We start from the raw sequence: 1,106 nt of genomic DNA on the forward strand, positions 1-1,106 counted from the left end.
CTGTATCTTCCTTTCTGTTCATGGTCTTTTCTCTCCTTTGCATTATTCTGAGGCTCTCCAATGTATATCGGGTTGACTCTCTTTTTTCCTTGTCAATAACTTTTGCGTTTCCGAAATCAGCTGTGTGTCCACTTGTTGTTATATGTTGTGCTAATGCTGTACTGCTTTTTTGTTTTCTGATGTCAGCTTCATGTTCGCCTAATCGAACACCTAAAGGCCGCTTTGTTGTCCCAATATACAGTTTCCCGAATTCTTCATTTTCTTTTCCTTTGCATTTAATTTCATACACTACATCGCTTTGTTGGTGGATATCTACTGGGCACTTTGTTTTTGTGTATATTGTCGAAAGAGTGTGATTGGATTTGTAGGCAAGTGCTGTGTTTTGTGGTTTATTTATGCTGTGACATACAATTGAATAAATTACGAACTGATCGGATAATAAACTATAAAGAATTTTTGTAGTGGTTATGAAGCAAAATGTTGGAATTTTTTTTCATGCTTTTTGAACATATTTTCCACAAAACTAAGTCTTTTTGGCTTTCTGTTTGATCTATAATATGCTTCTCAGTTTCTTCAATAAATTTCATTTGATAAGAAAATAATCGTAATACAAAACTTGCGTTTAACAGCCTAATAATAATTTGCTTCTCATTTCTTATTTACCAATTTTTTCAGTGTTGGTTTTGAAGAGACATTGAAAAGGAAATTATAAAAATATGGAAAAATATATAATTTTGAAATGTTAGTTATGAAAAGTTTTAAGTAAAAAAATTAGATAAATTAAATTAATGATTTGTCCAGTTGCCGTTTAGCAGGCGGCTGTGGATCAACATCATTGCTCTCTCTAATATTTGGTCACCGTCATCATCATCAGAAAGGTCGATAATTTCGTCCAACAGATTTCTGGAATTTCATCTTTGTCTTCCCCTTCCTCTTTTTCCTCGCCTTCCTCTTCTTCAAAGGTGTTTTTATACCACCAACCAATTTCAGATTCAGTTGGCAACTGTTGAGCGAGTTGATCAAGATGCTGATGCAAGAGATGAATTTTGTACGACATATTAACCCCAATTTCATCGAAAGCTGCCAACATGTTTGCAACAGATTGC

Source organism: Rhagoletis pomonella, unplaced genomic scaffold, assembly GCF_013731165.1.
Source record: "Rhagoletis pomonella isolate Grant_MI unplaced genomic scaffold, Rhpom_1.0 Rhpom_scaffold_00154, whole genome shotgun sequence".
Lineage (NCBI taxonomy): Eukaryota > Metazoa > Arthropoda > Insecta > Diptera > Tephritidae > Rhagoletis > Rhagoletis pomonella.